This window comes from Aegilops tauschii, chromosome 2 (genome assembly GCF_002575655.3).
Source record: "Aegilops tauschii subsp. strangulata cultivar AL8/78 chromosome 2, Aet v6.0, whole genome shotgun sequence".
Classification (NCBI taxonomy): Eukaryota; Viridiplantae; Streptophyta; class Magnoliopsida; order Poales; family Poaceae; genus Aegilops; species Aegilops tauschii.
Genome location: NC_053036.3, coordinates 547,294,337 through 547,307,816, shown reverse-complemented (window position 1 = coordinate 547,307,816; position 13,480 = coordinate 547,294,337). Strand labels below are relative to the sequence as shown.

Sequence of the window (13,480 nt, the reverse complement as noted above, 5' to 3'; positions counted from 1 at the left end):
GTGAGTAAGGACCACGTACGGATCTAGGCTGTAGCTCTGAAGATGACCTGCATGAAAGTTAAATTGTGCTGTCTGTTAAAAATCATATCATTCCTGCAGTTCCATATAGCCCATAATAGCGCACATATTCCAATCCGAATATGAGCCGCAGTAATCCGTTCAACCCCAGCCAACCACGTCCCAAACAACGACGCAATATCGACTAGAGGATTAATGTTGAAAGCTAAATGAATCGTTTTCCAAAGTAGTTTGGCAAGTGGGCATTCAAGAAATAGGTGTTGTATTGTTTCATCATGATCACAAAAACAACACCGCGAACTTCCTACCCATCGCCTTTTAATTAAGTTGTCCTTTGTGAGTATCACTTGCTTGTGGACAAACCACATAAACATTTTAATCCGTAAAGGAACCTTAACCCTCCAGATGTGCAGTGACCTTGAGATTGGGCTAGAATAAATCAAATCCAAATAGAAAGATTTCTCCGTAAAAATCTCATTCTTAACTAACTTCCATTGTATCGAATCCGGCTGGTCGGAGATTTGAACTTCTATCAGTCTCCGAACCAAATGCATCCAAGCATTCCATCTCTCACCAACTAACACACGTCGGAACTGGATGTTCAGGGGAATAGTTTGAAGGACTGTGCCTACGTAATCCTCCTTACGTTGCACAATATTATAAAGGGTGGGATATTGGACGGCCAGAGGCGTCTCTCCTAACCACATATCCTCCCAAAATCTTGTTGACATCCCATTGCCAACCAAGAATTTGACCCTGCGAAAGAACAAGTCCTTTGTTCTCATAAGTCCCTTCTAGAATGGCGAGTCAGTCGGTCTCATGGTAACCTGGGCTAGTGTTTTGGATTGTAAATACTTATTGCGCCGGATTTGTGACCACATACCCTCCGGCTCTATCTCTAGCCTGTAAAGCCATTTGCTCATAAGGAATTTATTCTTAATTTCTAAGTTCTCAATACCGAGACCCCCTTGGTCTTTAGGTCGGTAAAGAATATCCCATCGCGCAAGACCGTATTTTCTCTTGGCCTCATTAGACTGCCAAAAGAAATGAGATCTAAAGAAATCAAGTCGCTTCTGAACTCCTTTCGGAATTTCGAAGAATGAAAGTAGAAACATCGACATACCAGTCAGTACCAAGTTAATCAGGACTAACCGACCTCCATATGACATAAGCTTGCCCTTCCAGCAGCTAATTTTTTTTTCAATTCATTCTTCAATACACTTCTATTCTTTATTGGATAGTTTACGGTGATGTATCGGTATGCCCAAGTAATTGAATGGTAAAGCACCTAATTCACATCCAAACAATTGTCTATAAGTGTGTTCCTCGTCTTTGGCCTTCCCAAAACATAACAACTCGCTCTTATGAAAATTAATTTTTAATACAGACAATTGTTCGAAGAGACATAAGATAAGTTTCATATTACGTGCTTTAGCCATGTCATGTTCCATGAAAAGAATAGTGTCATCCGCATACTGTAGAATGGATACCCCTCCATCGACTAGATGAGGAACTAACCCTTCTACATGACCAAACTGCTTGGCCCTGCCAATAATGACGGCCAGCATGTCAGCCACAATATTAAACAGAAGAGGAGACATGTAATCCCCTTGTCTCAACCCCTTATGAGTCTGGAAATAATGACCGATGTCACCATTCACCTTGATTCCGACACTACCCTTCTTGACTTGGGTATCCACTTGGTTTCTCCAGGCTTCACTAAAGCCCTTCATGCGCATTGCCTGCTGAAGAAAAGGCCATTTGACTTTATCATACGCCTTTTCAAAATCCACTTTGAAGATAACCCCATCCAGTTTCTTCGAGTGGATCTCATGAAGTGTTTCATGCAAGACGACCACCCCTTCCAGTATGTGTCGCCCCGGCATGAACGCTGTCTGACTTGGTTGGACCAGTACTGAGCAATTTGTGTCAATCTATTGGTTCCAACCTTTGTGAAAATTTTGAAACTCAAATTCAGCAGACATATGGGCCAGAATTGTTCTATCCGAATTGCCTCATCTTTCTTTGGTAGCAGCGTTATCGTACTGAAGTTGAGATGAAACAACTCTAAATGACCGTTGAAAAAATCATGAGACATAGGCATAAGATCATCTTTTATAATATGCCAACATTTCTTATAGAATCAGCAGGAAACCCATCTGGTCCTGGTGCTTTATTCGGTTTCATTTGTGAAATTGTCTGAAGAACCTCTTTTTCAGTAAACAGGGCAGAGAGAAAATCATTCTCCGCTGCCTGTAATTGAGGTATATCTTCAATCACAGATTCATCTAGTGTCAGCGTGCTTGTATTTGGGGGTCCAAAAAGTTGTTTATAGTAATTAGAGATATATGCTTTCAGATTTTCATGCCCCACTATTGTCCCCTCGTCCTGTTCAAGCTGGATGATTTTCTTCTTCCTATGTTTACCATTTGCAACCATATGGAAGAATTGTGTATTATCGTCCCCTTGCACAACCTTAAGCGTTTTAGCTCACAATGCCCACTTGAGCTCCTCCTCTCTCAAGGGAGCTCATAGACCTTGCTGAGCCTCGGACTTGGATCTTTGCTCATTAATAGAAAGAAGAGTGTCTTCAGCCTTTAAGTCTAGTGCCTCAATTAATTGAGTAAGACGCTCTTTTTCGTGTTTGTAAATCCCACTCTCATTTCTGGCCCAACCTCTCAAAAACTGTCGGAGATGTCTAACCTTGTTTTGCCATCTCTCAACATGCGTCCTTCCACTAACCGGCTTAGCCCATTCGCGTGCAATGATCTCCAAAAATCCTTCTCTCTCTAACCAACTTTGTTCGAAGGAGAAAGAATTTTTATTTGCCACATGAGTAGCCTCACCCGAGTCTAAAAGAAGTGGTGTGTGATCTGAGATCGCTCTCTGCATCGCATGGATCGACACCAAAGGATATTTTTGTTCCCAGTCCACACTAGCAAGCACCCTATCCAACTTTTCATAAGTCAGAATGGGTAACGAGTTGGTCCATGTAAATTGTCTACCGGTGAGTTCAATTTCTCTCAAATTAAGACTCTCGATAATCATGTTAAACATCATAGACCAACGTCCATCAAAATTGTCATTATTCTTTTCATCTCTCCTCCTGATTATATTAAAATCCCCCCCCCCCGCCCAACGAGTATCGGCAGATTTTCATCTCCGCAAATCCGCACTAAATCTGCTAAAAAGTCTGGTTTGAATTCAGGTTGTGCTGCCCCATAAACAGCAACAAGAGACCACCGGAACCCATCCAGTTTTGATCTTACCCTAAACTTAACCGAAAAGTCACCTTGAACCACATTAAGCACCTCAAGCGTCTCACACTGCACTCCTAGTAAAATCCCACTGGATCTTCCTCTAGGGGGTAGGATGTGCCAGTCAAAGTCGATACCATTGGAGAGATTTTGAAGAAACTGTGATGTAAAATTATCTCGTCCTGTTTCCAATAGTGCAATAAAGTCCAAGTGTTGTTCTATCGTTGTCTCCGCTAAGAACCTTTGTTTAGCCAATTCAGCTAGACCTCTGCTATTCCAAAAGAGTCCTTTCATAAGTCATCATGAATTTTTTTTCTTAAGCTTAACTCGAGCACTTCTACGTACTGCCGAAGTAGGATAAATTTTCCACTTCCAGGATCGTTTGGGCTTCTCCCCAATACCCTGCAGTAAAGTAGGATCGACTACTACAGAATCCGCGCCCTCCATCAAGAGAGGCTCTACCGTGTCTGTAGTCTCCGACCCCTCCTCATCCTCGGCCTTCGCATCAGGCAAAAGATTGTTACATATATTTGCGAGATCAACCATTCCTAAGTTGTTCATTTCGTTATCATTCATGGGTTTGATAGATACAAGATTATGAATAATTTCATAAGCCCTCTCCGCTTCCAAGTCTAAAAGATCATTTACGGATTTGACGACCTCTGTTTCATTTGATCCCAAAGAAATTCCTAAGTCATTTGGCTTATCCACTATTTCATTCTCAGTGAAATGCAAAATTGAACAACTTTTATCAAAAGACGTACCTGTAGTAGCCTTGGCGTGACGAAGCATGGCTGCCCTCTTGGCACGCGCTAGCTGCATGTCGCCCGCATCTGGCTGTCCCTGGATCCGGTTGCTGACACACTTGCCAGCCGTCATCGGATCCACGATCCCACCGAAAGCGATAAGCTCCACCACCGTCCTCTCCCGAGGAGTATGGTCCGGACTCCCACACCCTTCCCCTAATGTCGGTGAAGGAGGGTAGGGCATGGTCATGCGGACATCGCCCTCAATGGTGAAGGGGGAAGAGGACCGTGGAGCCACCTACTCAGTAGTCCCGCTCCCCCCTCGGCAACAGAGTGTCGCAGTCCCTCTCCATCCAGCACAGTGCGGTCCTGCGGAGGAGTTAAGGCACGGGGCTCCTGCCCGCCCCTCACTCCCAAGTCACCCGGGGCAGCCGTGATAGAAGAGGCACGACGGACCTCCTGTCCGGGCGCCCCTCCAAAGGGCTCGAGCCGGACGCATGTAAGCAGGCGCGGTGAGTCTCCTGCCCATGACCACCCCCCCTCCCCCCACACACACACACTCGCGAGCAGCCCGAAAGCGTCCATCTGCCCACCTGGCATGGAGCCCGTCCTAACTGGGCCACTGTCAATGTGTCGTAGTCCCTGTGGTGTATGCCGTGTATCGGAAACCTCAAGTGTCGTCGTCGCCTCGCAGACAAAGACCAGCACCGGCGGTAGCTCAAGTTCCACCTGGTCGTCCGCCTCGACTCTGGTGCTCCATAGCCGACTAGGAGCAGACTTTGCTCCAAACGAACCAAATCGAAGAGTGTTCATCGAAGTAGTGGACGGGGGCACCTCTTTGGCAAAGTTGTCTGCCTTATCTAGTTGAGCACTGGGCCCCTTGGCCGGCTCCCGTGGTGAATTTTCAAACCCCTTATCCTGATCCCCGGGGGCTCCGCCCCCCTCAGTTGTGTCCATATCCTGAATCTCATCCCCATCCTAGGAAATCGGAGTGTCCTCGATCTCAAGCTCAAGAACGTACGTGACTCCAGCATGTGTCCACCGGACCACATCTGGTATGAACTCAACACTCACAACACTGACCAACAACCTCGCAGCCCCTTACGCGCGAGTGAAAGGCATGTCCACTTTTTCTGTCTTGCCAATCATAGAATCCAAGCTCCAGGCAATCAGAAAGTGCTTAATCAGTTTTGGTGGTGCACCAAAGAAACGTACCCACACCTTCTCCAAAGGTGTACCCTCTGGTTCATCCTTCTTCCACTCATCAAAAGCAATAATAGTGTTGGTACTTGGAACCCTGCATAAACCCCACTTAAGAAAATGCATCTGATCCTCTTTAGTGGGGAAATCCACCTTATAAGCCTGTCCCTCCAGTTTTTCCGGATGTCACTGATAATTACCCGGTACCAGGTCACGCAGCTGCCTCACAATCTGAGCTTCGGTCAGTTGCCCATTAGTAACCCCGACCACTGCAGGGAAAGATCTCTCAACCACCTGCGGAAGGGGATCCACCTCCGGTGTCTCAAAGAACATCAACTCCTTGCACCACACACCATAAATGTTGACGCCGGGTTTAGGACCGGATAGGAGTGGGCAATCCCCGGTCACATGCTGCGATCTGAGGCAATAATCGCAAAGCTCATTAGTACACTCTGCCACAAAGTGACCCGGTTCGCCACATCTATAGCAAGGCAACTTCTTCTTTTTAATTGCTCACTTCGAAAGTTTTTCGCCCTCCGGTTTGTCTGAGTTCTTGCCCGGTCCACCATCACTAATCTTAGCAGCCTCAGTGGCCGCCGGAATAGAAACTGCTGCCAGGGCCCTGACTGTTTCTATAGCCACAGTGGGAAGAGTCGGTGAAGCTGCCACCGCCGAAGCTGCGGGATCCGTCACCGCCCCCGGGGGCACGTGAGCCGTGTCCGCCGGCGGGGGTGGCGGTGGAGGTTGACGCGGTGGAGGTGGGCGCCTCCCACCCCCTCTCCCGCGGCGAAAACCCCCCGGTGACGGTCAGTGGGTCCAGCAACTCCTTCAACAAAATTCCCGGGCGGTCCCTGAAAGTGTCCGCCTCCATTATGCTAGTTGTTACCTCGACCACCACCCGAGGACGACCCACGGTGCTGACCCTCGCCGTATACATCGTATCCATCGTCGCCCCACTGCCCATATCAATCGTACCGAGGACCATCTCTGCCGTAGCCGCCGTAACCCTGGCCATCCCAACTCTGATTCGCCCCGCCACCATACTTCAAAATTATATGTGCAAATAATATCTCATATCCTTTAAATTCCCAATCATCGAATACTCTTATTCCTATAGCTGTCAGACTCGCAAACCGAGCACTAAGTAAAGCAGTTGATCAAGCAACAATACTCCCCAAAATTGTACAGTGAGAAAAGGCTATTGAATTGTAAGAAAGAAATTAAAGCAGTGAGGATTACCTAGTGGTCTTTTTGGAGATTGTGAAGAGTAGTTTAGTACTCTTCGGTTCCAGAAATTTTGCTACCAAATGGATGTATCAAATGCGCCTAGGACTGCTGATGGTTTGACAAATTAAGTAGCACATCTGCACATGTACGTCATTGCTCACCCTATCTTGAACTTTGAATGAGGCACAATTGGCTATTCTGGAAATTTCTTAGAAGCTAAAAAATGAGCTCCAAAAACATAAGAAAGAACGAGGCACAATTAAACTTTTTTGATTTTCCTACCAAGTGAACCCACTCCCTTTCTTTCTCCAGGACAGCTATGAAGAATTGACATTTGTTAAGAACCTGCAACAGAACAAACAAAATATAACTACTTTTGTGATTCCTTTCAAGATGTCCATGGGACATGAGAGAAATATAACTTGTCATTTAGGATGCCCCTAATTCAATTTAATATCGTGCTGAACTTTCTCAAACTATTACGTATATCATCTTAGTAACTGAGCTAAACTGTCATGGTATTATCTGATGGTTGTAAGATGAGAAAAGCAACACGTTTATGAAGAATAGTTTACATTACACATCTTACCTCTCATATTTGTCGATCTGATCCTTGGCACCACCCAACGGAGGGTGAAGGAAGAGGCTAGCTGCAGCAAAACCATGTTCCACCTTCTCTTGCAAGGGAAAATTCAGAACTGAAGGTGTCCATGCCGGACTGTATGCAGCGTGCGCCCGCGGTACGGCGAGCTTTGCCTTCGCACATAGCCGTGCGACCAGTCTTGATGGACATGGTTCTGCCGTTATCACTAAGGAAGGCCATCGCGGCCAGCCAAGAGGAAGCGAGGAAACGTCGGCGTAGCTGCAGAAAGGCAAAGATGCTACGATTGGGTAGAGAATTGTACAGGAGGAAGGGTGGCGGCAATTGCGTCTCGCACGTCTTCAGGTGCATGGTCACAGAACCTGCAACTCCAGAATATTTGTAAGGAGAAGGAAGCGTATCTATATCGCACGCTGCTTCAAACTGAATATAAAAAATCAAGCCTGACCATATCTTGGAGGTGAACAGATGCCTAACCATACCATTCTCCAATAATTTCTTCAGGACCAAGCTGATCTACGGAGAGGCATGGAAATCAGTTTAGTCAGTATATGGTATGGTATATTTTCAAATCAAATCGAACAATATTACAACTCTGGAAGGATATTTTGAATGCCTTTTTGTTCTTTGTAAAGCTATGATGCAAGTGATTACTAATACCTCTCTCTAATTTCGGAATATGCTGGAGCACAATCAATATGGCGATATCCTACCATCGCCTGTGTTTGAAAATCAGGAAAACATTACCAGGGATGCAGTTTGATACTATTGGACCATAGAACAATTCAGTAGCAGGAATAAGTTCTTCCGTTGTAGAATCAAATTAAACTTAGCTAGAAGGTTGAGACAACAGATATTTTTACCTTAGGACGTGACATTATCTCTAATTAACAGAGGAGAGTTTGTTCTACAGATTCTTTTGAGACCCACATAACACAAGGCTGATAAATTTCAGAGATAAGAAAAAAAATACAGCACAATTCTCAACATGTCCCGATGAAGTGTGCAGGTACTCATGTTCAACTCAGATTGGGAGTGCTAATCTTCACACAGTTTCAGACCTTATTGATACAGAGAACTGGAGCTGGAAAGTTGATCTCATTCGGAGCTATTTCACATCACCGGACGCCGGTGCAATTTTGAATTTACCACTCAGGCAAGGTGGTGGTGACGACTTCTGGGCATGGGCTCATGAGAGGTCGGGATCCTATACTGTAAAATCCGCGTATCGTGCTCTAATGACTCGTAACGAGCATTTAGCTCTAGAGGAAGGGGCGATTACTGAAACTTCTGAGAATGACAAACAGTTATGGACTCGACTCTGGAAGCTCAAGGTGCTACCCAAGGTCTGTGTCTTCTGGTGGCGGGTTCTCCGCGGTATCTTGCCGGTTGAATCAACACTGAGACACAGGCACATTGCGACTATGGCCCGATGCAAGATTTGCAAGGGTGCAGATGAAGACATGGTGCACGCATTCATCAAGTGCTCCCATGCTCAAAGCTTCTGGACGGAAACTAGGAAATGGCTCAATGTCAAGCTGCCACACCTACATCTGACCACTTGGTGCAAAGATATTTTGTGTGACACACGCATCAATGAAGGGGACAGGCCGAAGATCATCACTGTCATGTGGGCTATATGGACCTCTCGCAACAACATAACACATGACAAAGAGAGTCTGAATCCAGGCCAGTCCTTGAAGCGCATCAGAGAAGCTCTAATGCTGCTAGAGCTTCCATATGAACATACCAGGATCATGCCTGGTTATGGTTGGAGACCGCCAGACCAAGAGTGGCTAAAGATAAATACGGACGCTAGCGTCTCGCTGACTGAAAACAGAAGTGGAGCGGGGGTCTTGCAAAAACTTCATCCGCCTTTGTTGCTGCCTGGAGCAAGCCGCATCATAATGTCACGGATCCGCTCATCGCAGAAGCCCTGGCTCTACGAGACGGAGTTATTTTCGGCAAGCTTCGAGGTTATCCGCGAGTGGTGTTTGAAGTAGACTGTCTGGAGTTGGTACAACTCTGGAACTCGTAACAATTTTCGCGCTCTGTTATAGCGCCTATTCTTCTCGAAATTGAAGGGCTAGCCTCAACTTTTCTTAGTTTTGATGTTCATCATGTATTGAGACAAGCCAACAATTCAGCGCACCTGTGTGCAAAGCATGCAAGCACACTGGGAGTGACTGATTGTTGGATGAACTCTTCTCCCGGCTTCCTAGTGACGAGCCTGATGGCTGATCACGCTGGAGCCGGAATTGATTGAATAAAGCTCTATGTTTCCCGCAAAAAAAAAGGTACTCATGCAACTCAACACATGCATATTGATAGCAGAATCAAGATTAAAGCAAACCGGAGTAGACCTTCATAGGCGGTGACGAATGTCACATACGAGGAGGTCGTCCCATGTGAACAGTTTTTTTTTTGAGAAGATCCCATGTGAGCAGCTGGAAAGCCGGAATAGGCCGGCGGATTCTGCTTGAATTTAGTCTATTTTTTGGCCAGCCCTATAGTATTTTCAGAATTCCTAATAAAACCTTAAAGGCCCATTTAGCCCATTCATACAAGGCAATAGCTTCTTTTTTGTTGTTGTTATCGAACGCGCGCTATGGATCAAACTTATTTGAATTTCAAATTGCCCTTTCGAGGAACATATACAGGAATAAAGCGTACATATACGCACGAGAGAAAATTTGCAGATCAGTGTTGGAGATGCCCTGACCTAATTTTATGTTCCCTTGCCTCCCAAAGAATAAAAAAAACGTAATTTAAGTTCCACAGAAAAAACATGATTCATATGATTTGCGTTCTGTGGTCCCAAATTAATGCTCAACTTTGTGATTATATTTTAATGGTAACTTCAGGGAGACCACAATTCTGAAGCAACAAATTAATCATATAAACGAAAATTCTAAAGCAATAAATTCACAGTTCCAAGCAAGGTGCATACAAGTTCACAGAATTCACAGAAAACCAAGAGGATCATCCAAGTTCACTTGTCACTAGCTGGCGCAATGAGAGTCCACGAAAATAAAGAACAAGTTGACTTGTGAGAATTCACAGAAGCAAGAGGCTCATACAAGTTCACTTGTCACTAGCTGGTGCAATGAGAGTCTACCAAAATAAAGTACAAGTTGACTTGTGAGAATTCACAGAAGAAGCAAGAGGATCATACAAGTTCACTTGTCACTAGCTGGTGCAATGAGAGTCTACCAAAATAAAGTACAAGTTGACTTGTGAGAATTCACAGAAGAAGCAAGAGGATCATACAAGTTCACTTGTCACTAGCTGGTGCAACGAGAGTCTACCAAAATAAAGTACAAGTTGACTTGTGAGCAAAAAATAATGACAAGCGCATCAGAAAGAGACAGCACAACATCTGGTACTGATCACTTCCTTCTGATCCATTGTTTCCTGTTGATCAATGAGACGTGTGGCAGAGACCACATGCCTAATTCCCACCGGTTTCATGCTCTTCCTGGGTGTTTTCTCCACCTCAACCTCCACTGCTGTGATCCATAGCTTATTCTGGGGGTCACGATATTTCATTTGCAAACCTATATATACAAAGAACATTAGAGGTGATGGCATCTTTCATGAAATGCATAAAAGAGAGAGGGAGAGAGACAGGGAGATATTCACCTTGCACCACCCAAAACAAGATGGCACCGGAGTTGACATCTTTGCCAGCATAATCCAAACACATTCTTTCAGTCCGCCACATCTCACTCTCCCATGAGAGTGGCAAATATATTGGGATGTCTAGATACACACAATTATCTTCATAGAGTAGTTCATAAGCAGCAAGCCCTTTTCCTGAGCATGTGTAGATAAAACCATCCACAAATACACATCTGCCATTTAGAAAGCGATAACTAGACATATCCCTCGGCGGGTATTCTCCCCATGGAGCCCAAGGCATGACAACATGCCACTTCTTGGCATCCAGGTTAAAGTGAAGACAAGAACATGTGAGAGTATCACAGACTGTAAAGGAATTATCACTCACTACTACATATCCGGACAGCTTGACCTTCCTGTCAGGAATCTGAGAGTGATCTGTCATGCAGCGCACCCATGAGCTGGATCGAGGAGGACAAACAAGGTGGGCCTTACGGTAAACTTGGAGAGTTTCAGTAAGAGCAAGAGTTGCCCTACCAACTTGGATAACCATGATAAAAGGGTCAACAGAAGAAACAGGCCGCCTTGCAAGGGGATCAAGATGCTCACATCTGGTGTCCAGGTTAAGCACATACATGCCATCTTTTAGGAATGAGACAGCATATAGTTCTGAGCCACTGAGAAAAAAATGCCTCGGACCATGATCATCTCCATGTACAATGTAATGCGGTTTGAGACGAGTGGCTATTCCTAACCTTGGACTCAGATCTGGACTCAGATCCATGAGACTTGTTTTATAGATAAATGATTGTGAACCAGCTTGGCAGATAATAAACAAGAGTTCATTGTCCATATGTGGCTTCACATAGGGAGGAGGAGGAAGTGGTGGGAGATGATGCCTGCGTGCAAGAAGGAAAATATGTCATGCACAAGAAACTTGGAATAAAATATCTAAGCTAAGCTCAAGCTTGTGGAACAAGACCTGCAAGTATTGCAAGGATCATGAAGCGCTTTCTCTTCATGGACTTCCTCTGCATCATGGACTTCATGGACTTGAGGCAACACCTTGTCATCCTTATACTCTCTAAGTGATTGATTAGTGGGCAAAAGATTAATATAATTTGTAAGCAAGATGACAAAAATGAATGCATGGATTAATGGTCAAAATGTGTACATGGCTTTAGTGGACAGAGAAACTTACTGAAGAAAGCGGAATTCAAATTCATTGATGTCTTCCATGGGCAAGACGTCCAGCTGGCGGGAGGTGGAGTGCAGGACCTTGATGTGGGGGCCAGGACCAAGCTGGAAGGTGGTGATAATGGCGTGTAGGTGGTCCTGCCAGCATGGGAGCGCCGTACTCATCAAGACAGAGCACATGACCCCGGAGCCCAGATGGGTGAGGAAGCCATGGGCTCTGCTTCGTGTAACACAAGGAAATATAATCTCCATAGGGGTACCAATCTTCAGACTTCTCTCTTCATATCCCAGCTTGTATTCATAGATCACATTTTTGCGGAGCATGTAGATGGCATTGGTTTCTTGTACATAGAGGCCACGGCCGAGGATAGGGACGTAGTCCTTGTCCTCTGAGGTTTGGACTACCTTGGTCCAGCCCAAGTCAGGGGAGGAGCAATTGAAAGTGAAGAAAAGGCCGTTTTGGAGGGAGAGCAGGATGAGGGTGCCCCCCTCACGGCCATGGCCAGGGAGCACCGCGTAGCCCTGGAGGAAGTCAAGACCCCATATGGTGGGAAGGGAGGGCTCGAATTTGCAATGTTGGTCGAAGGGGGGCCCGACCTGCTCCCAACGTTGGGCAGCTGCGCCCTCTTCCTCTTCAATGACCAGGCGTTGTACTAGGAGACGGAAACTCGTGCCAGAAGAATAGGTAGCCGACACGGCCCATATGTGGCCGTCGGCCGAGATGGGCATGCACCGGCCACGCATGCTTGGATCCAGCGGGGGAAGCGGTACTTCGGCCGGCGGCTCCTCCTCGGCCGGCAGCTGCAGCTGCAGGGCGTCGGTTTGCGCCTTCTCGACCCGCTGCAGGAGGCAGAGCGAGCGACCGTCAGGAACCAGGGCTGCGCTGGCGCTCGAGCTGCACCCCTGCGGCTTCATGAGGTCGTGGAAAATCTCGAGCCTGTCCTCGCTCTGACCTGAGATTCGCCCGGATCTCGCCACGCGAAAACGGTGGAAGCGCAGGGCGCCGCTTATGACGCCGACGAGCAGCAACCAGGCGGGGCTCTCGTCCGCGTTGGAGGGAATGTCGACGAAATCATTGCCGAATTTGACCTCAACGAAGGGGTTGGAGCGGCTAAGAGAGGAGAGATCCACCTCCATCGCCTCCGCCGCCCCCATCTTCCCCTCCGCTTTCCCCTCCTCAGCCGCCGCCATCTTCCCCTCCGCTTTCCCCTCCTCAGCCGCCGCCATCTTCGGGTTAGGGTTAGGAATTTGGGGACAAGTTTTTTTTTGAGACAATCAGCGAAGCTTTATTGATCCGTCACATAGTTTACATGGACGAAATGAAGATCCCCGGGGTGGCCCAGTTTTAGTGCATGCTTTGCTAGATTGTGAGCTTCGACGTTCGAGCTCCTAAATTCATGAACAAAATTACACGAAGTAAAACTAGTAGAGTACTTTAGTATTTCATGTATAATAGCCCCATAACCAGCCCCGCTTCTTCTCTTGAGATCATCTATCACCACTGAGCAATCGGAAGCCACATGTATAGCTTGTATGTTTAGATCCTCTGCCAATGCCAGGGCCTCCCTTACCGCTAGAGCTTCCAAAGTTGTCGGATCAGTTATCCCTCTGAA

General features: G+C 46.4%; 1 pseudogene; it reads right to left on the bottom strand.

Annotated features, from left to right (window-relative positions):
• Positions 1-10,188: 10,188 nt before the first annotated feature.
• On the bottom strand, positions 10,189-13,278 carry LOC109786805 (uncharacterized; annotated as a pseudogene).
• Between the last annotated feature and the right edge of the window lie 202 nt (positions 13,279-13,480).